At 33.1% G+C, this 23,222-nt stretch overlaps 1 long non-coding RNA gene across 1 annotated transcript; it reads left to right on the top strand.

Annotated features, from left to right (window-relative positions):
* Positions 1 to 476: 476 nt before the first annotated feature.
* LOC114757414 (uncharacterized) lies at positions 477 to 21,796 on the top strand. Its single transcript, XR_003741563.1, has 3 exons — positions 477 to 486; positions 4,690 to 4,705; positions 21,731 to 21,796. It is a non-coding gene; the product is annotated as an uncharacterized LOC114757414 (long non-coding RNA).
* The last annotated feature ends 1,426 nt before the right edge of the window (positions 21,797 to 23,222 follow it).

Genomic DNA, 23,222 nt, shown 5'->3' with positions numbered 1-23,222 from the left:
ACATCTCTAATTCACTAATTTTCTATTTGTTAGGAATTTTTCTTAATTTTTTCCATTTTGCCCTTTCTAGACTGATAATTTTGAAAATATCAGTCTGGACCCTATTTGGGTTTTACATCAAAAGTTGTTTTGTCCTTCTGTCTACTTTCTATATTTGCTAGACCTAATTTTTAACTTCCTCTGTCAGGGTTAAATTTTTAAGATGTGAGAGGAGGCCGAAAGCTTTGAACATTAAAGAGGTGGCAATAAACTTGCAATTTGAATGTTAACTTGCTTTGTTTGATTTGCTATGTGTTGCTTAATTTTTCTATGCCATGACGTGGCAGATCTAGATAGATGATAATGTGATTAACTCCATGCATAAGGTGCCTTAGCTTTATGCAGTGTTGAGTGGTTCGATAGTATGTTTGATTGCTCCATTTCCATGGCATAAGAGCATGTTAAAATGCATGATATTTAGTAAGTGACATATGGTATTCTTGCATTGTATGTTTAGCATGATTATTGTGGTTCTTGCTACTGAGATTTCTATGAAATCTTACTCTTTTTCATGTCTAAATAATTAATAATCTAGGAGTTGGATCATCCAAGGAGAAGAGCAAGGAGATTATGTTGGGATGAAGGTGTTTATACTTGTAATGTTTATGATTTTATGTAGATTTCTATTAACGTAACTTTGTAATAAATATGTATGGAGTTTAGAAACTTGTATTAATGACGTTGGTGGCTATAATGGACTGGGATATTATGCTCGAACATACGATATATGGGACAAGTATATGATGCCAAGAAAGAAAACAAACAAGAAAAGGTATGAAAATAGTATGAATTAACCCTAATAATGGCTCAATTTCATGCCATTGAGATTGTAGTCAAATGAATGAGTTTTGAGGTAAAACTTTACATATTTATAGATCATATTTTTAGCTTTAAAACAAGGGATAATTCATTAAAATTGGAGTTTTGTACCAAAAAAAAAAGTTATATCTGTCCAAAGTTAGACATAAATTCCAGAAAATTGGGAATTTATCAAATGAACAGTACTTCTTTACGTAAATTCTGGAAATGATTGACAAGACTTTGATACCAGAGAGCTTTTTTCCCCTGAAGATCATGTTAAGAGATTTAAGTAGAACTTAGAACCACCTTACTTTGATTTTTTAAAGTTTTGCCTTGGTTCAAGGTTCCATGAACAGTAACATGAATTTAAACAATTTTGAAATTTGAATTTTTCTAACCTAAGGCCATGAAAAGTGGTTTTGATTCTATTTAAAAGGTTATATGATCTAAAAGGAAGATGTTATAGTCTTCTTGATAAAGCTAGAAGAGCACAAACACCTATGAACTCAACAAGCTCAGTAGACGTGGATATAAACGAGAAAGATGTGAACATCACTAAATATAGAGGAATGATTAGCTCATTGCTATATCACATAGCAAGTAGAACTAATATTCAATTTAGCATGGAATTGTGTGCAAGATATCAAGCTGCTTCTAAGGAATCACATGTAGAAGCTATAAAAAAATAATATTCAAGTATCTAACTGGAACACTGAGCTTGGAATTTGGTATCATAAAGGTGGACCTGAATATTTTCTAGTCTACTCAGATGCTGACCATGTAGGATACAGAATTGATAGAAAGAGTACAAGTGCATAATGCCTATTTCTTAAAGGATGCTTAGCATTATGGTTTAGGAAGAAACAAAATACAATGGCCATCTCTTCAATTGAGTCAGAATATGTTGCCACTGCAAGTTGTTATGCTTAAATTTTAAGGCTAAAGCAATAATTACAGGATTTAGGAATAAATCTCAAACAAATTCCTATTCTCTGTGATAATGCGAGCACAATAATTCTTTCGAAAATTCCAGTTCACCACTCCCGAACTAAGCATATTGACATTCATTATTACTTCATTCGAGACCATGTACAAAAGAAAGACATAAAGGTTGAGTTCATATCCATAGATCTACAACTTGTTGATATCTTCACAAACCCTTTGGCACAACTATAGTTCTATTTCATAAGAAGAGAATTAGGAATGGTAAATCCCAATAAGCTGTAAGAATTTCTAATCGTAATTCATGAACTAACATGAGCATCAGAGTATCTAAAGATTGGTTTTATAAGATTGCTTTATATTGAACAAGAAAAATAGAGATAAACAAAGGAGTAAATTATTGAGCTCGTAATTGAAAAGTTCTAAAAACATTTTAAAGATGTTTGTCAATAACCTGATTCAATAGTTAAGGTAAGCAATAAGGTTATCGATAACTAAAAGAAAGAGATTCAGGAGTTCCCTAAATGTGATGCAATTCATCGATAATATTATCAATAAATAGGTTTCTCGACAAACTTATTAATAAATCAAGAGGAACTACAAAATGTGGGACAGAAAAAGACTTATCAATAAACTTATCGATAAAGCAGATGATCTATAAGGTTATCAATAATGGGTAACTATTTCTAAACTCTTATATGGTTTTATCAATAATTGCTTTAATAAGATCGATAAATTTATTCTCTTGTTATTTTTCTGAAAATATCTTAAGCTCTTATTGTCACATCCTGAATTTTGGGCCTAGAAGTATTAGAATTAGCTTGAAATGGGTAGATTACCAAACCCCTTTTGACAGAGGTCTTAGATGTTCCCTGGAGGGACAGAGGGATTCTTGGGGACTAAATCGCAAAAGAAAAGTTTTTTGGGACTGAGAAAAGAGGAAGTTAGAGGCTCAAAAGAAGTCTCGAGGCCCCGGAATGAAAAATAGAGATAAACGTAAGCCAAAGGTTATGTTGGAGGTCTCAATGATGTGAATTTTAAGGTTAAGCCGAACCATGGGCAAAATCATAATTTTATAAAGTTTTGGGCTGGTAAGGCAAAAATAGAAATTATGCCTGAAAAATCCCAGAAAATAGAAAATGTTAGGTTACGGCCTAAATACCTCAAAAAAATTTCAGAAAAATAGGAATAAGGTTCAAAGGCCTGTATGAGGCTAAAAATGACAGAAATGCCCTTAGAAGGAATTTGTGAAATTCCCAGGGTTTTGACTCATTTTGGATATTATGGAAAATGCATTATTTAAATTATAGGGAGGCATCAGATAATTGGAAGGAAATGGAGAAAAATACTTGAGGAATTATCACAGGTTTTAAAAATAATTCCGTCCCCAGAAAGCAAAGAGGTTGGCTTTAATGGAATTTAAAGCCTGTTTACATACTATCCGGGGAAAGTCAAAATCAAATGTCTAGAGGTTGACTTTTGACTTAAGAAAAATTAGAGAAATTCCTTGTGATAAATAAATAGTATTAGTACCCAGAGATAGATTCCCGGAGTTGTGGACCGGTAGAAAGAATTCGGTCAAGATCACTCCGAAATAAATATTATTAATTATTAATTATTTTAATGGAAGAAGAAGGGAAGAGCATCACTCTCTCTTTGGGCATGTTATATAATACCATATGGATTTATTTGAGGTGAGAAAATGGTGCCATAACATGTCCCAGTGGTCACGGGAAGGTCAGGACTCGAAAAAGTACCCTATACGGTGCAGCATGGCAAGATAGGTGGGGGAATGCCTAAGGGTGGTATTTTGCACGAATTTTATATTAATTTCCTCCCTATTTTAATGCCTTAATAATGAAGGAAAATGGAAGAGACAAGTGTACGGTTAGATGGGAAAAGAAGGTATTACGTGTATGGATGCAAGACACATGTAGGGTCGAATGCAAGACACATGTACAGTCGGATGCAAGACACGTGTGGATTGGTGATGTAAGCATGATGTCATCATGATGAGGTAAGCATGATGTCATGAGACACTTGTCACAATATGATTAAAAGAGAAAATGGACGGTCCAGATCAGGCCACACATTTTTAAGATCAACATCCCAGATTCAGTCTTGTTTTCTATAAATACCCCTCCCCTCCGTCTCATTTCATTGTAAGCCATAGAAACCTTGGGAAAGCTCTGGCAAAATGGTTTCTAGAGAGAGAAAGAAAAAGGACAAAGAAAGGCTAAGTGGTCCCACGCAAGATCAAGCTCTAAAACAAGGTATGTTCATGGTTTTTGATATAGTTTTCACTACTCTTGTTGTTGTTGAGCTTGGTTATGGATTTTAATGATTTTTGGGAGCTTGAAACCCTTAGGGGAGGTGCTCCCCAAAATTCTTAAGAGTAGGGGGAGATGAAATTGATGTTAGAATAATGTTCAATGGCTTGAAAGGAACACGAATCAAGTGGTTTTATGCTGAAATTTGTTGAATTTCATGATTGTGTAACTTGAGAAAATGTTTCGGCCAGACCTGGTTCTTATGCCTAGGATGTAATTTTGATGATTTTGATGCTTTAAATGTGTTTAAAATGAAAATTTGTGTAGGGATAAGATGAAAGAATGAAGTTGGAAGCATTGGAATCAAAACTGGAAATTAAGTGGTAGATTTCGGTTTTGGCCCAGAACTAGGGAAAAAAGTTGGATTTTGATGAATCTAAGCTCATATTTGGATTTTTTGGGCAAAATTGTGTAGGATTGGCCTAAGGGAATAATTTTTACATAGCTAGAAGACTACATTATAAATGAAGGAAAAAGGGATTAAGTTAAGGACATAAGTCTTTCATATTGTGTAATTCTTGGTCCTAATGAGTAATGTGACCCTTGTGGCTATGATTAAGACCTTGAGGCATTCAAGAGGAGGTTTGGATGTGGTTGAGCAAACAACTTTACCGTTGGAAACGAAAAGGGAGTAAGAAGAAAGCTTAAGGACATAAGGTAGCAAACTTGGCTTTACTCTTATGTGCTTCGTATTTGTTTGCAAGTATGTCATGTTTCTATGTTATATGATTTTATGAGCTCATGTGTTTTGATTGTGAATGTATTTGAAATATTCCATAGGCCTATGTGTTTTATGATAAATGCATGATGATTTCTAAACATGTCATTATGTTATAAAGATGTTAAGTTGCAAGCATGTTATAAATGCTAAGCTTGCCATGTATGTTTGGGTGATTATTGTTTGCTACTGAGATTCTCTCTAATCTCACCCTCCCTTAAACAACCATAGTAGGCCAAATGACAAGGAGAAGGCATGCATAAAGAAGGGCAAGAAGATGGAAGCAAAGGAAGTGGAGAATTTACATGCGTTTCAATGTAATGATTGACGTCGTTAGTAATGTAATTATTTGTGGATATGTCAAGTATAGAATGTGATGTAATGTTTGATATATAATATTAATGGCATGCAACTCAAAGTATATGAATGAATAGGAATCCATAAGACTAGTTGTTGCATGTTCGAATGAAGGGAGAATTAAAAGTAAGAAGTTAATGAAAGATAAAACGTAGGTCTTGAGGCAATGAGTTTGTAGCTCCAGTTTGACCTAACAATTAGTAGAACCTGACCATGAAATTTGATGATCATATAGTACACATCCCAAGCTTTAAAATGATAGGTAAATCACCTCAATTGGATGTGTACACAAGGAGATATGAATTTTTCAAGTTGGACCAAAAATCTGAAATTTAACTAGTGCATAGTAACACGAGAACCAATAGCAAATTTTCAACCTATGGGCTTGTTCATGAATCGCTTGAACCATAACACTTTCAAACATGTACTCTGAGGGGTTAAAGGTGGGATGTTTCACTTATCAATAAGCTTCTCAATAACGTTATCAATAATGTACAGATTTTATAAAAGAAAAATTGACCATTAGCGACCCCTAACTTGATAATCTTAGTCACTGTTTACCTTGATCTTCCTATTCTCTCAAAATTTCTTTTGAATCCTCCCTCTTCTCACCTCTTTTACCTACTTTAAGCTCTTTGAAACCTTTAATTTCTTCTTTGTCAAATCTAGACTTAATTTCTTGGAATCAATTCTGTCAGTTTCAAGTGAAAAAGGTAAGAATCAAAAATCCTAGTAAGGGAGATATAGAAGAAGAGCTTTATCAGACTCCCACGACATAGAAGAGGAGGTACCAACCTAAGGCTCAAAAGGAGAAAAATGAACCTGTAAAAAGGAAGGTAGGGACACTGAAAATCAGTTACAGCAAGAAAACTCAAGGTTAATCTTGAACCTCATCACAAGAAACACGGAGCAAAATGAAAATGAGGTCTACCTCCAAACTTCCCATTGTCTCTAAAGGTTCTGAGAGAGAGTTAAAACTAGCTTCACAAACAGAAGCCTTTAAAGGAACACCAACTAAGCAATGAGTCCACCAATACCTCACCAACATAGGAAAAAGCGACAAAAGTGGACTAAAGAAGAAACCACTCAACCAGCTCGATCACATCCTACATCTCAATATACTTAGGCCCAATTCTCCCAAGGTATTCCTTCTCATGTACCTAGAAATTTACATGAGTTTCTAGAAGGGAATCTAAATGAAAGAGTTGATATAGGGAAATTTAAGTCTCATTTCATGCACAAGAAGTTATACCCTGTAGTTTCCGACAACTTAAGCCAATTAAAAGGGGATGTAAAAATAATGTTGGATTCAACTGATCCCTTAGAGCACTATGAGAACTGGTTAAGCATAGATACAAGCTAAAGCTTGGAGGCAGTCAAAAGGTTTTATTGCAATATGGAAATTCTTGACACCTTTGATACGAATGGAAATCTAAACAATAGTTATCTAAACTATAAGCCTAAGAGGAAGAGGAATCAAATTGGATCCAGGATTGATAAATGACTTGTTAGGAACTAATCAACATAAGATGACTCAAAATATGCTTCTCTCTAAGGCTTAAATGATATTGAGACAAACAAACTAGTCCCTTGGTGACCTCTCATTTAGTCCTGTAGAAATGTGTGATTATTTTAGCATAATCTAGTACATTTATTCTAGGAGCATAGTAAACAAGTCTGGCAGCTACTCTCACCTCACTCAAAATGATTACAAGTTATTGGCAAGAACAGTAAGTAGTTAGAAGTTGAATATTAGAGCTTTGATATATGGTGAAATCAAAGGCTTTTGTTTATGCAAGATAAGGGTCACTACTCTACCTTATCCTTAACTAGTCTCATACTTCCTCCGACAGTTCAACATCTAGGACTTGGAGGAAAGCGACAAGGAAGAGACAATTCCACCTTTGGGAGTGTTCAAATCCATAGAATAAGGATTCAATTACCTTTTATAGCTGCTTAAAAGAAACCCCCAAAAGAAAAAGAAAAAGGAAAGTAGCTTGTCACTAGTGCCTTAAAAGGTCAAGATGAAAACCAATCATCTGCTAGAGCTAGCCAATCTACTGTACCCTCTTTCTTTGATGCCAGTATTCAAAATATCCTGTAAGTCGAATTAAAATATTTTGAAGGAAGAATTTATTAGATGGGTAGAGAACTTGGGGAAATTACTGATAACAAATTTGCTAGGATCAACTCAGTTCTAACTATCTATCAGGAAGCCATAAGAGTCCTTCAACATGACATGAATCAGAAAATGGATTTTCTAGAAACTCGGTATGCTGCTTTAGAGAAGCACTTGCAGGACATTAAAGGACTTTATAGCAATCATCCCTTCTTAATTTTTCATAGCACCTCCTTCATCCTAGATAAGCTTTTCTCCAGCCTTTCAGCATTTCAACCCTCTTCTGACATACCTGGTCCCTCTGGTCCATCCTCTTCTACTCTAATTTATTTTAGAATTTTTTGTAATTTCAAAAAAAATTTTGCTAATTAAGAAAAAATTGGCCAAAATGAATTGTTTAAAATATATAGAGGCCTCAATAATTCATGAAAAAATGAAAAGAATTATTATAAAATTTAAAATTATTCCTGACCTTTGGAGATGCAGCGATTAGCTTTAAAATATTTAAAGTTGAATTATATTGGTAAAAGGCTGATTTTGGAAAAAAATTTAAATTGAAGGAGTTATAGGTCAAAATTAAATTTAAGAAAAATAGTAGAACCTCTCATCATAAAAAAAAAGCTATTAGCATAAAGAAAAAAAGAAAATTTAACTTGACATAGGACACTATTACAGATTTTCAAATATATGTTGTTATATGGGTGATGGTTAAAACAAAACATGGTCATCTATTGCTAGGCAGAGGTCATGCTAAGCCGTGTTTGATGGTCTTAATTCTAACTGTCACATATTTGAAACACAAAGATGATGGTTAGTTACAATAACCATCACTTATTTTTGCCATATATCGAGAAGAGAAAACATAAATATGTACGTCACGCCACCCATATTGAAACCATTTTATATATTATTTTAAATGATTCTTGGTCCTACCCTGTTTAAGTTCTACAATGATTTGATTCAAATTTGATTTGAAGAGCCGTTATGTCGATTCAAAACTCTGTATAAGCCTCAAGCCCCCAAGCCTAAGCATCATTTCTACAATATATTTCATTCTATTTCTATTTTTGCCATTTAACCATATGGTCTATATGCCCAAGAGCCAATGTGATTTCTAGAAGTACCAATGACCATATGCTCCATCAAATAGAGTTATTAGTCATGCATACCAAGGAACTGAATGACGTAGTCCACATGTTCCTGTGTGACGAAGCATTATGCTTGGTAGCCAAACAAGACTAACTCATCGAGCTTGTTTAGTCCCTAGATAAAAAGATGAACAAGGTGTGTGAGAACCTTGGGTTCATGAAAAAGATACCCAATATCCCTTTTCATATTCTTCTGGCAATAATAAAAAGAAAGGCAACAAGAAAAATGATTAATAAGTCTCCTTCCTACCATGTTGTGTTTTATTTGTTTGTTTTTGTTTTATTTTGTATGTTTAATAAGCTAACGACTTACTTTTATAAGAAAAGAAAGACTACTGAGACTCTATCTTAACTTGTAGAGTTCGTAAAAGGTGACAGTTTTAACAATAAAATCGCCACCTTTTGGTTACAATAGGCGTTGGTTGTATAAGTCAAACCTTCATGTATTGCTCATTAGACACCTACAAACTAGCAAATCTTGGCATTCTGAATACTATTGAGACTACATCTTAACTTGTGGCATTCACAACCCGACTATTCCAACATCCTTTTCTGATCATCAATGGTTATTTACTGTCATAACCCACCAAGTAATGATGTTAAAGACTATTGATGTTAAGAATTGTTCATTTGCCCTAGCTCACTGTTTCATTCATTTATGCCCTAGCATGAAGTTTACTGTGTGCTCTATTATCATTTGTTTCAGGTATTTTTCTTGTACGCCATGTTCTCACTTCTTTATCCTATATTTTTTGTTCGGACTTTATTTTTGCTATTATCATGTATTTTAGGTCTTGTGTATTATGCAAAACACATTGCTCTATTCTACTTCTTTCTACTCCATTCTTTCTGGTCATTGTTTAGAATGTTCACTTATTTTTTTGAGATCTACCATTATATTGTGTCACATCTCAACTTTTAGGCCTAAAAATACCAGAATTAGCTTGAAAAGGGCAGGCTACTAAACCTCTTTGGGCAGAAGTTCCAGAAGTTCTCTAGAGGGATAAAGGGATTCCCAAGGACTAAATCGCAAAGTAAGAGTTTTCTAAGACTGAGAAAAGAGAAAGTTAGAGACTCGGATAAAGTCTCAAGGCTCAAGATTAAGAAGTTGACATAAATGTAGGCCAGAGATTTTGTTGGTGGCCTCAATGGGGTTAATTATAGGGTTAAGTCGAATCAGGGGCAAAATCACAATTTTAAAAAATCCCAAAAAATGAGAAATGGCATGTTAAGGCCTGTACATGAAGAAAAATGACAAAAATGCCCTTGGGTTGACTTTAAATGAATTTTTAAGATTATGGCTCATTTTGAGGTATAAAACTAGATTTAATTAATTGAGCCATGAAGAGGCCTAAAAAATGCAAGAAAAAATGGGGATTCATGAGTTAAGAGACTATAGAAAATTATAAAATTAGCCTCATCCCCAGAAGGCCAGCAAAATGGCTTTAAGAATATTTAAAAGCTAGTTTTGCCGAAAAAGGACATTTTAAAGAATGATTTTGTAAGTGGGGCTACAGGTTGAGTTATGGCCCAAGAAATAGATTTTCTCTAGAATTTAAGGAATCTAATGATGTTTTTAGATGAATTTTTGGATCCCTGAATTGAATAAAATACTCCAGTCAAATATTAAATAATTTTTATCCCCTAAATAGGAGACAAAACTAAACAAAATATCTAAAAGCCATCATGAGGGTGCTGAGTCAGCATGTTGAGTCACCAAGTACGATTATGACACCTCTAAGTCATCGTGCTGAGTCAGCAAGAGATATTTATGGACAGTATAAAAATTAGAACACAGTACGGACATATTTTAGACAGTCCTCTGCTTATCCGTTATAGTGAAATCTCTACTACGTGACTCAGTAAGGCTAAATAGCCTGTTATTGAAGCTTATTATTTCGTTCTATGCTCCTTTAAGATGGCACCATATGTGTACTTAATTGAGATGAGAAAATAGTACCAGAATATGTCCAGTGGTACAGGATAAGTTAGGACCCCAAAGAGTAGGGCTGAGCATGTAACCTGGAACCCAACCACCTGCCTGCAACTTGGTAAAATTAGGCCCGTTTAGGCCCACCCAAAAAAAGGAAATAGACAAGTGGGCTTAAACGAGTGTGCTTATAAATTAAATGGGCGGGCCATGGGCATAGGCACGGGCTACCCGTACCCGCCCATTTAGTTTTTTTTTAATTGAAAACCAATAAACATACAACCCCAAGCCTAGTCCAATAATTGAAGGCCCATTTCATTTCAGTGCTCCTTAGGTCTGAGTGTTCGTCTCTGCCTGTAGAGTCTGGTCTCTCACTCTCTCTAATCTCATCTCCCCTAAACCTGAATCCTAATCCCCTCGACCTCGAGTCCTCACGCTGAATTTGATCTCTAATCTAAAATCTCGTCTCTTCTCGAGTCAGTCACCGTCACTCAGTGTCTATCTCCCCTGATTCGGTGATCCCCTCGAGTCCTCACCTCCTCCTCACCTCGGTGACTCGGTGTTTGTCTCCAACTCCAAGTCCTGAATCTTGACTCTAATCTTGTCTCTCCTCGAGTCCTTGCCTCCTCAGTCACTCGGTGTCTCTATCTCCAACTCCAAGTCCTAAAGTCACAAACTCACAGCTTTGAGTTCATCTCGAATCTACTCAGTCTCCACTCTCCACTACACAGCTTCATCTCTTAGCCTCTCCCCATACCCACTTGCTCTATGCTCAATGCTCCCTTAGTCACGGGTTTCCCCTCTCCCAGCTGGATCTTTCAATCTGTCTCATTAGTTCTAGGCTCCCAACTCGGCAGCTCGATCTCTCTCTCTCTCTCTCACAAAGACATGAAGGATCACTGCTCCCTGTCTCCTAAGTCCTAGCTCGATCTCTTAGTCACTCAGTCTCTCACTCAATAATTGAAGAAATAATACTTAGATTTGTTGTCTCACCCAGCCTCCCAACACGACTAGGCTAGTGGATTTTTTGGCTATCTCCTACTATATGTATGAGTGTATTTTGTTGCCAATAGATTTAACTACAATGATTAACTAATAATCCTGTCATGCTAAGCTGTAATTTCTATCCTGAATTTGAAAAGTTTCATGTGCTGCTCATCTATGTATAATTGTTATTGAAACAATTTATGTGGGAACTTGGGAGGAAGGCTATAAAAGGAGAAGTAGTAATTTGACTAATTTGAGATACTGATCTAGAGACTACAGTGACAGAACCATATAGGATGATATTGCAATTTTCTCTGGTCTTTGTGTGTGTGTTTTGACAAACATCGATCCTTTTCTCGTAGTTTTGTTTCTGTCTTGATGATTTTGTATTCATTTCATAATGAATGAGTTTGATTATGTTTTAGTGAAAATTGGTTTTGTTTTAGAAAAATTGGAAAAGTATAATTATTTTTATTTCTCATTATTATTGTTGTTAAATTTTATTTGGATTGAGAAGGAAATTGAAGAATGGCACAAATTCAACAAGAAAATGTCAAAGATAAGACTGTTGTATAGGAAAGTGTGGAAGTTCCAACCGAAAACCCAAGTACTGTTGTTCAACAATGTAAAAATAATAATGAGAGACAAGATGTTGAAGAAGTAACACTACCAGTGAAGAGGAAAAGGTAGCTAACATCTGATATTTGGAATCATTTTACAAGATTGCCATTAACCCAAACCAGAAGGAAACATAGGGCGAAGTGTAATAATTATGGCATAGATTATGCAAGTTATCTAACTAAAACTGGCATGAAATAGCTATGACGACATTTTGAAAAGTGTCTCAAGAACCTAAACAAAGCAAGCAAGTCACAAACCATGTTTGCTACTATTTCTTCTCAATCATCTCAATCGTATCGCTTGTTCAACCAAGAAAGATGTAGAAAGGCTCTTGCAAGGTTCATCATAAAGAATGAATTTCCTTTCCGAGTTGTGGAAGGAGAGGGTTTAAAAGAACTTTTGCAAGAGTTTGAACCTAGGTTTCGGATGCCTTCACGATAGACAATTGCTAGGGATTGGTACCAATTGTATCTGGAGGAAGCAAAATGTTTGAAAAGATATTTCAAGCGATCTAAATGCTGTGTGTCCCTTACCACTGATTGTTGGACTTTAAAGCAAAACTCCAACTATATGTGTTTGACTACACATTGGATTGATGAGGATTGGACTACTAACATTCTTGCCAACTAATAGTGAAACTCGATAAGCTAGAAGGATCTAAATATTTTGTGGCGTACGCCTAGTTCTTCGAAGGTGATCAGATTCTAAGAACTTCCGTGAAAATACACAAGAAAAAGTGGGGAGGATTCTACGAACTTCTGTGAAAATATATGAGAAAAAGTGGGGAGGAATGGCCTACATTAGTTAATACCATCTCTCCCCACCTCCTGAGATGTTCAAGTATATATATGGTGGCATAGGCAACAAAATTTAGAATTGATGCGTTTGGTTTTATCCCTGTAATTTTAGTTGTTGTAACCCAATTTTCAACCGTCAAAGCGACGTACTTAATGTTTTCGACGGTACAATGCCCCCATTTGGTATATCATGATTTCTTCAAACGACTACGATGTTACAAAGCCGCCGCCTGGATAAACGAACGTAAGCGCAGAGGACAACGAATGGAAAGTGCAGAAAACCACCTTTTATAGTTGCTTCAAGCCACCTTCGTCTTCTTTGTCCTTTAGATTCCAGGATTTCTCCGTCCAAGTAGAGAAAAGAAGTTTTACCTGGCTGTGTGATTCATCACACTTTACTTTTGTATCTCATTTTATCTCATTTGGAACCATTTGTACTTGTTTCCTATAGCTTTAGATTGGAAAAATTTGAACTTCAAATTTCTTTAAATTCGGTTACTATTCATTGCAACCCTTAGAAAGACTAAATTTTGAAAATTCATAACTAATTCAAAAATTTCAGATTCTATGAAAAGCTCTTGACATGCTCTTTAAAGGAAAAAAAAATACTTATTGGTATCCAGAACTCAAGCATCAATCTTAGATTTTATTTAAAGTGGTACTGTTTATTTGGTTATTTTTCAATTTTTAAGGATTAATGCCCAACTTTGGAGGGGCATAACTTTTTGTATAAAACTCAAAATTTAGTGAATTACTACTTATTTTTAAGCTAAAAATGAGATTTATAAGCATGTCAAATTTCAGCTCAAGACTCATCCAATTGCTCTCTTGACTCTTAAAAAGTCAATTTTTATCCTTTCTTCGTGAGATTCCCGGTTTCTCTTTTCCGTTCCCTTCATATAACCTTTCCAATCACAGTTCACATACTTAAATATGATTCCTTGATCGAGTGCTTATGTGTAAGGTATCATCAATCATGAATACAAAGTTCCAATAATACATAACAATGTATAATAATTACAAAATTTTCAAGAAACATTCAACTCCATCATCCTCCAAGTGAATCCCTTTCCTTTCTCCTTGCTTGATCCAACCCCTAAGGGTTTGTTTGGTTGGAGGGGAGGGGAGAGGAGGGAAAATAAGCCCCTCCTCTCATTTGGTTAAAAGTGTTGGAGGGGAGGGAAACCAAAATATCCCCTCCCCTTCCCTCCCTCCCCCCATTTTAGCTCCCCTTCAAATTGAGGGTTTTTGGAGGGGAGCTAAATTTTTGGACCATTATACCCTTATGGTTTTTTTAATATTTAACTACTACCCATAAAATATATATATTATCATGATATTTATTTCAAATAAAAAATATATTATCCTAAGTAAAAAATAAAAAAATATAAATTATTATAATTAAAAAATATATTATAAAAAATTAGTTAAAAATAAAAAATTATAATATTATAAAATTAATTGTTTTTTATAAATATATTATTTATTAAATATATTTTAAAGCTGAAAAAAAGATAGCCTAAACAGAATAAAATTTCATTTTTCTTAGAGCATATAAAATTTGTTAATTTGATTATTTTAAATATATTATTATATTAATTAGAATAAAAAATTATTGTACCAATTTTTTAATGAACATATTAACATGATAAGACTAAATTTTTATTAAATTATATAATTTAAATTAAGATGTAAATTAATTTGTATAATATATCAATAAAAAATATAAACTAATATGTAAGGGTAAAATAGTAAACTGATTATTACTATCCTTCCCCTCCCCTCCTTGAGCCAAACAAGAGATCATTAAATATCCTCTCCTCCCTTCCTTTTTAATCAAACCAAACAAGGTGAGGATAAAACCTCCCCTCCCTTCCCTACCCCACCCTCCCCTCCCCTCCCCTCCCCTCCCTCAAACCAAACAGGCCCTAATTAGTGAATATTTGAATATAAAAAAAAATGAGATTTCATAGAAATCTCAGAAGCAGGAGTTACAATTATAATGTCAAACTTGCAAGGTAGATTACATATATATTCATGAGTATTCTATGCCATACAGATATCATCACAATTCACCAATAAATAACATGTTAATACATGTTGCCAAGGTAGAAAATGTAATTAACTAACATATCAATTCCATCAAATAATCTCAAACAAAACATAGCAATTATTCATGCAATCATATTATGCAACAACCAAGCAAGTTAACATTATAAATTGTGAATTCCATGCTACCTCTTTTTAGTCCAAGAATTTCGGCCTCTTCAATTCCTTTGAGTTCCTCCTTGTTCTCTTGCACAATACCTATCAATTCATGTATAAACACATTCCAAATTATCAATAATTCAAGCATAAAAATAATTGCTTGACATTAAGCTCAATTAAACATCTTTTTCTTGATTTTTGACATAATTAATTTCTCTTTGTTTTCATCAATCTCTTGATTCATTCCTATATAATTTTTTTTATGTAAAATCTAAATATCAAATCAGATTTTATAAAATCACACTCTTTCCCTTTCAATTTGACTTGGCCAAATAGGGGGTATTATGTTCCAAAATTTTCATTTTTGATTCCAATGATTTTAAACACTTTCTTTTGGTGTTTTCTTACACAAAAATACCTTTTAAACTCATTGGAATAATCAAATTATAGCAAAACAAACTCCTACCTCAGGAAACCGTAGTGGCTGAATTGTATGCCATAGGACCCTAACTTTGATTTCTTCCAAAATTCAATCCAAACATCACTTAAACATGATAATTCTAACTTATTTTTAAGGCTTCTATCCTCCCCTAAAGCATACTCATTTAAACCAAAAATATGGCAGCAACTTAGCCTTAGATTATAGCTCAAATTTCCAACCAAAACAAGCTTTAATCTTAACTATAATAAAGTTTAAACATACTTTGATGAATCTTTGAATAAAACTTGGTAATTCCTCTTTCAAATGCACTAATTAGGACTCAATTTTAAGCTCAAGAAATCAGTTTGGCAGCACCTCCCCTCTTTTGTCAATTTTTGGCTATTTTAGTGTAATTAGGGGGTATTTATAGAGCAAGAAATCTGGCTTTCTCACCTCATGAATGGCAAAATTTGGCCAGAAAAAATAGCCATGTAGCTGCCATCAAACCCTCCAATTTTTCAGATCATGCCATGTGTCCATATTCCAAGAATATTCCATTGATTTTTATGTGAAAATTGGGCTTAAATCCATTTTAATTATTGGGCCAGGTTTGCATGAATTTTTGGGCCTTTCTTGGGCCAATGTGGGGCCCAATTTTGATCTGGAGGTCTCAAGAATTTAGCTCAATAATAAAATATTAATTCCAACCAATATTGAAGCTTATCGGTTACTATTCACTTGTAACTTTTCATAATTTTTTTAGGCCGCCAAAATTGCATTTCTTTCCATAAAAAATATTATTTTAATATAAGAATAGTATATGAAAATTTCTAGAATTTTCTCCACCTTTAACTATTTATTTTGAATTTTTCCCAAATAGGGATTTATCCATAAGACTTTTGGGAATAAATTCTCTAAAATTAATTCCTATACTTTAAGGGCCTGAAACTAATTTTATAAATTCTAATAAATATTTAGATAATTATTTCATTTTTTAAAGAATTATTGGGGCCTCTAAGTATTTAAAATAATTATTTTCTCCAATTTTTACTATTTTTTCTGAAAAATCTCTGTTTTCAGGAAATTCTATAAATAGCTATTTTCACACCTTTTTCACCTTTAGGGTCTCCATTGAGGTTCCAAAACCTTTAATTTATCTTTTTTTACCATTTTTTTGGAAATTTTCTGGAATTTTTCTTTAATTTTCTCATTTTGCCCTATCCTGATTTTATGATATGCTTGGCTTTGTCAACCAGTCTACCTTCCATATTGGCCCTCAACTTAATTTTTTCATATCTAATACCAGGGTTAATTTTTACAAGATGTGACATAAGTAAGAAAAAGAAAATGTTTCAGATGATTTGGGCTAGTGTTTGTAGTTCTACGTACACATCAGTATATCCCAGATGGCTTTATTTCACGTTGAAGCCATGACAATATAAATGATGTATTCGTTTATAGACTAAAATACTCTGACAATCCTTATCTTTTACTTGAATTACAAAGACATTCTCTTTATTTTAAAAATATATATTTTAGTCCAAACTATTAATACCGTTAAGAAAATACTCTAAAAAATTCGTGAAATTTTTTTTAATTCAAAACCATATTTGGATAAATATTGTTTACTAGTCTACTAATCATGATGCTAAATCTCTAATTTATCTTCTAATATTAATGTTTATTAATGATTTATTTAATATTTTTACACAATTTAAGTAACTTAAAATATTTACAACGTGATCAAAATCTAAATAATTTTTTTTAAAAAAAGATGTTTTATGAAATATATTTAAAATTTTGACTTATAATATATTATATTATTTTATAATTTTATAATTTAATTGAAAATATATATATGCAATTGCAAAATATTTTCAGCTAGCATATACACTTAAAAGTTACATCATGTATTTAAACTATTTTTTAATTTCATATAAAGTTATGTCATATGTGATTAAATAATAATTATTAAATAATATTTGTGTTGAGGAGGGGCATTTTGGTCAAAATGATGGGTCAACATTATGGCTTAATGGTCAACTAATGATATGGTAGATGAAAGTTGAATCTTAAAATTAGAAAGAATTATGCAACATATATTTTGATTTTAAGGGAGGTCCATATAAGTTTTCAAAATAAAATGGAAGTCTTGATAATTTAGATTAAATAGAGAAGAGGTTGATGTATTTTGTTCTAATTTATAACATATAATACTTTAATTGTCTGGATTGAAACCATGAGGAAACCATGAAGATTGAGTTGTAACAATCATAATTACGCGGACTGAGCTAAACTGCGTGAAACTTTAAGGATTAAAAAGTATTTTTCTTTTTAATATAATAAGGACAAATTAGTTTTATCATTTATGCTTTGCTTAAAAATATTAATTTTAATACGTATTTAATTAAATATTACCATAATTAATAATTTAAAGTTCTTTAAATGAGAAAGAGTAGACAATCAGATTGTAAGGATAAATTAATAATTTTTAAAATTTCTACATATCTACAAATATTGAAATTAAGTATTTTAAAATTTTAATCAAGTTTAATGTTTAAGGAATAAAATATTATTTATAAAGGATGTGGACTTGAAATGGCTTTCCAATACAATTTAATATTACGTATAATATAAATATCCTTCCTCCCAATCAAAAGCACAAATTTCGGCCAATTGTGGGAAAGAGAAGCAAGACCAAAATGGATAGAGAGAAAAGGAAGACAAGAGAGAAGGAAGAAGGAAGAGAGAAGAAGAAAGGGTCTTGGCACCAACAAGTTTGGAAAAGAGGTAAGTGATGAGATTGATTGTTGTTGGTGTTGATGATTATGTGGCTAAGTTTGATAATGATTTTCATGAGTTTTTGAAGTATGAAATCTAAGGAAGACATGCTGTACAATTTTGATTAAGCCATGAAAAGGATTAATTGAAGCTGGATTAAAGAATACGACGTAGAAAAGTATGTTAATTAAGTGGTTTTATATGAAAATGAAAAGAATTCAACTTCCCCTTATGTTTCATGAATTTTGGCCATAATTAGGGTTTGAGATAGAGAAGGAATTTGATGATTTTGATACTTCCAATGTGTTTAGAATGAAAAAATTGTATAAAGTAAAGATGAGAAAGTGATTTTGGAAGCATTAGAACTGAAATAAATTTTTTTGTCTAAGAACCCTAATGTTTTGGCCTAATATGTGATAGAGAGTTTTTGTAAATGCGGTGTGTAGCTCATATTTTGAATCTAATTGTTAGTGAAGGTCTAAAGGAAATGAATAAGTCAATTGAACTTATTCGGCATGCAATTAAATTTATTAGATCTCCAGCTAGGCTACAAAGGCTCAAGGAGCTCGTTGAAAAGGAAAAAATTGATTCGAAGAGTTTACTGACCTTGGATTGCCCCACGAGGTATTATTTGCACTATAATTGTATTATTTTCATATTATGTCAATTTTCACTTGATAATTCTTAATTGTTTATTTCATATTTGTCATGTGATTAGATGGGATTCAACTTACCTGATGTTGGAGAATGCCTTCAAGTTCATCAAAGTCTTTGATAGGATGGAAGAAGAAGATCAAGATTACAAGGATTACTTTAAGAAAAAGGCTAAACTGTTTTCAAACCAATAAGGTGTTGTCCTAAGTTATAATGATGACGATGATGATGCTAATGTCATTGAAACAACATTAGTAAGGGCTACAGTTGAACCACCTAGTGCATATGATTGGAGTGTGGCTAAAGAGTTTCTTGTGTTTTTAAGGTTGTTCTATATTAAGGCCCTCAAATTTTCTAAATCGAATTTTGTGACAATAAGCACATGCTTTCAGCATACAGTTGCAATTCAGACTCATCTTCATCAAAGTGTAGCTAGTGACTGCTCTCTCTTAAGTGGCATAGCAAGGAGATTGCAGACAAAGTATGATAAGTACTAGGAAAAAGCAGAAAAAATGAATCTATTATTGATCATAGCAGTGATCCTTGATCCTAGATTCAAGATGATAAATATTAAGATTGCTTTTGAAGATATTTTTCCTAAACTACAAAGAGTGAAGCCATGTTGAAAAAGACTATGGATGTCTTGTATCGATTGTATGATCACTATTTTGCTAGTGTTGTTAAGCTTGATCATGGTAAAGCATCTAAATCTCAATCAACAGTGGATCAACAGCAAGTACATGCTAGAACTGGGGATGATAACATTGACATGTTATTTCATGATGATATTGATTCTACATTTCAAAAGTTCTTGGCCACTGCAGATACTGTTGTTAATAAAGAGAAAATTTCTGAAGTGGATGAATACCTTCAAGCAGATTTAGGTGGTTTTCTAATCCAAAATTTGATGTCTTAGCATGGCGGAAAGTGAATGCTTCCAAGTATAGAGTTTTAAGTGTAATGGCACGTGACTTATTGGCCGCACCAATCTCTACAGTATCTTCTGAATCAGTTTTTAGTACTGGGAGTCGAGTACTAGATAATTTTAGGAGCTCTTTATCTGCAAAGATGGTTGAAGCATTCATATGTGCCCAAAATTGGCTATCTAGTAGTACTCCAAAACTCGATGACCTTGAACTAGATAATTTTATTAAGAGTGCAAATGTCGTTATTGGTATTTCAACCTTTAATAATATTTTCAATTTATATTGTTTTATCTTCTTATTAAATATTAATGAATTGATGATTTTTTTTTTTTAATTTGTTTTGTAGAGCAAGAGTCATTGGTTCCAAATACAGCCACTTCCTCAAGTAACTCTAAAGGAGAAGCTAATGACTATGATGATGATGATGATGAATTGATGATGATTGATGAGTGATTAATCCTTTATAATTTTATATTTGTGGTTGTCCTCTTTTGAAGTTTGAAGCCTTGAACATTAGAAATTTATGATGGTTTTTGATTGTATGGACTATGGAGTATGGATTTTGATTAATGGTATTATGATTTTCATCTCTTTTAAATTTGAACAGGTCCTGTCCATTGTCTAAATCTCATTTTGTTAAACAGGTTCATCGTAACCTGTTAAACCTGTCCATCTAAATCAACCCATTTAGGGATGGACTTAAACGGGGTTACGTACAGGTACGGACCAGCCTGTACACGTTAACGCCTAAACAGGCTACTCAGCCCTACCAAAGAGTACCTGATACAATGCAAAATGGCAAGAGAGGTGGAGGAATACCTAACGACTGTAATTTGCACAAATTTTATATTAATTTTCTCCCTATTTTAATGCCATAATGATGAAGGGACATAGAAGAGACAAGTGTATGGTTGGATGAATGACACATGTACTGTTGGATGCAAGACATGTGTACAGTCAGATGCGAGACTCGTGTACAATTGGATCAAAGACATGTGGCTTGATGATATAAGCATGATGTCATCAAGATGATATAAGCATGATTTCATAGGACACATGTCACTATAAGATTAAAAGAGAAAATGGACGGTCAAGATTAAGCCACATATTTTTAAGATCAACGGTCGAGATTTAGTCTTGTTTTCTATATATACCCCCTTCTCTCCCCTCCCCTTGTTTCATCATAACCTCATGGAAATCATAGGAAAACTCTTTCAAAATGAATTCTAGAGAGAGAAAGAAGAAGGGGAGAGAAAGGTCAAGTGATCCCATACAAGATCAAGCTCTAAAGCAAGGTATGTTCATAGTTTTTGATGTAGTTTTCACTTTCCTTGATTTTGTTGAGCTTTGTTATGGATTTTAATGATTTTTGAGAGCTCGAAACCCTAAGGGGGCATGCTGCACGAAATTGTTAAGGATAGGGGAAGATGAAATTGATGTTAGAATAATGTTTAAACGCCTGAAAAGAACAAGAATCAAGTGGTTTTATGTTGAAATTGGTTGAATTTCTTAATTATGTAACTTGAGTAATATTTCATCTAGAGCTGATTCACAAAGCTAGGATTGAATTTTGATGATTTTGATATGTCCAATGTGTTTAAAATGAAAAATTGTGTGGGTAAAGGTGAGAAAACAAGTTTGGAAGCATTAGAATTGAAAATGAAATTTTAAGCCCCAAGACCCCATGTTCAACCAGATCAGGTTGAGTAAGAAGGAGTTTGATTTTGATTATTTTGAGCTAGGAAATGGATTCTACATGTAAAATTGTGTATGAATAGCATGTGGGATTAATTTTAGAAGAGTTGGGAATCAAGCTCAAAAGTTAGAAGCTAATATAGCTCAAAGAAAACAAAGTGTTAATATTATTGATTACCATGACTCTAATAAATTAATAGGAATGATATGTTATGCATTTAGGGCCATGAGACATCAAGGAAAAGGAATGGAAAAGGCTGAGTAAGCAACCTTAATGTTTGGAAGCAAAAGGGAGCAAGAAGAAAGCTTAAGGATACAAGGTAGTGAACTTAACTTGTGTGCTTGATGTGTATGCTTGTGTGTTGATATGCATTATGCTGTTTGATGATGATATGAGATACTAATGCTAGCATGATGCTCTGTTTCATTGATGTTTTTCTATAGCCATGCATGTTTATGTGAAACATTGAGCATGAGAAAATGTTATAAGTAAGCATGATGAGCTAGATTACATAAGCATGTCATACACTAGCATCCATCTTGCATGCATAATGGTAATATTTGCTACTGAGATTCTCCTGAATCTCACTCCTCCCTAACCAACCATTTAGGTCAAGTATGATGGACAATGATTGCATGAAGGAAAGCATGAGAAGGAGAAGAAAGTGGAGAATTATTCATGTTAATGAATAAAGCTACTAGTTAATGTATAATTCTCCTATTATGTAACTTGTGTATATGAATGCCAATAATGTGATGTATTGGTTTAGAATGTTTATGGCATGAATAGAAATGTACAGGAATGAATCAGAAAGAGAAAACACAAGTTATGCATGTCAAAGTAATAAAAAGAATTAAAGCAAGAATTGTTTAATGGATAAAACGTAAGTCCCAAAGCAGTCAATTTTCAGCTACAGTTTGATCTATCAAATGAATGAGTTAAGTCATGAAATTTGACAGACGTATGATACACATCCAAGCTTTAAAATGATAAGCAGATCACCTCAGTTGGATGTGTATATTAAGAGATACGAATTTCCAAAGTTGAGCAAAGAAAACTGGAAGTTCTAGAATATACCAAATGAACAATGATTTTCATGGATAAAATTATACGAATTGGCTTGAGATAAGTCTAGTTTGATTATTATTTTTCCTATAGAGAATTAAAATAGATTTGAGTAGAATTTTGGAGCACCTCAATATGATTTTTTACAGAATTAGTTATGATTTTTCAAAGTTGGACCAAAAATCTAGAATTTAACCCGTGAATAGTAACCCGAGAACCAATTGCAAATTTTCAATCTATAGGCTTAGTTCGTGAATCACTTGAACTGTAACGCTTCTGAAGGCGTACTCTGAGAGGTTAAAAGAAGGATTTTTCATATTTTAGTTTCAAAGTAGCGTTATACTAATTTTAGACTGATTCTTAATAGATTATTTACATGTGTATGATGTTTGTAGACTCTCAATGAGAGATTTGGAATAATTTTGGTACTCATTATTAAGCAAAGGAGTAACGAGTAATTCTAAATATTCTCTCACATACATGTAAACTGCTTGAGTTTGTTCTCTGTTTCAAAGAAATCTTTGATTTAACTTCTTTAAGGAGTCATATTACCAGTTAATATTAATAACAGTTAAACTTGGGGATGGTTATAATAATTAAATTATAATGATAAATACTATTAGTCTTAAAATTATCTATATAACTAATTAGGCATATATACACACTATTGCATGTTATAGAG

Source organism: Neltuma alba, unplaced genomic scaffold (assembly GCF_004799145.2).
Source record: "Neltuma alba isolate B1F8T4 unplaced genomic scaffold, ASM479914v2 tig00000201_pilon, whole genome shotgun sequence".
NCBI classification, from domain to species: domain Eukaryota; kingdom Viridiplantae; phylum Streptophyta; class Magnoliopsida; order Fabales; family Fabaceae; genus Neltuma; species Neltuma alba.
Note: the sequence above shows the minus strand (reverse complement) of the source record. Positions and strands in the feature narration are given on the sequence as shown.